Raw genomic sequence first — 617 nt, forward strand, 5'->3', positions numbered from 1 at the left:
CCCCCCGGCGTCGCCCACAGCCACCGCGTTGACGTCGTCGTCGTGCGCCGCCACCTGCAGGACGGGAGGGGAATTGCAGCACGGGGGCGGCAAGGATTGCGGGGGATCCAAAGGGTGGGTATGGGGCGCTGTGGGGCGCTATGGGGTGCTATGGGGTGATATGGGGTGGTGTGGGGTGATGTGGGGTCATATGGGGCCATATGGGGTGATATGGGGAGGTATGGTGTGCTGTGGGGTGCTATGGGGTGTTATGGGGTGTTATGGGGTGGGTATGGGGTGCTGTGGGGTGCTATGGGGTGCTATGGGGTCAGATGGGGTCATATGGGGTGGTATGGGGCGCTGTGGGTGCTGTGGGGTGATGTGGGTGCTATGGGGTGCTATGGGGTGGTATGGGGTGACATGGTGTGATGTGGGGTCATATGGGGTCATATGGGGATGTATGGGGTGATATGGGGTGCTGTGGGGTGCTGTGGGGTGCTATAGGGTGATGTGTGGTGCTATGGGGTCATAAGGAGTGCTATGGGGTGATATGGGGTCATATGGGGTCATATGGGGTGCTGTGGGGTAATACGGGGTCGTATGGGGTGCTATGGGGTGGATATGGAGTGGGTATGGGG

The 617-nt window shown here is 60.8% G+C and overlaps 1 long non-coding RNA gene across 1 annotated transcript in view; it reads right to left on the reverse strand.

Moving 5' to 3' along the window:
* LOC122192823 overlaps positions 1 to 617 on the reverse strand; it is a 1947-nt gene continuing 1330 nt past the window's right edge. Inside the window, exon 3 of the long non-coding RNA XR_006182717.1 lies at positions 1 to 54. This is a non-coding gene — a long non-coding RNA (uncharacterized LOC122192823). The remainder of the gene's footprint in view (positions 55 to 617) is intronic.

Source organism: Lagopus leucura, unplaced genomic scaffold (assembly GCF_019238085.1).
Source record: "Lagopus leucura isolate 7727_CA_CO unplaced genomic scaffold, USGS_WTPT01 32951-0_obj-0_obj, whole genome shotgun sequence".
Lineage (NCBI taxonomy): Eukaryota > Metazoa > Chordata > Aves > Galliformes > Phasianidae > Lagopus > Lagopus leucura.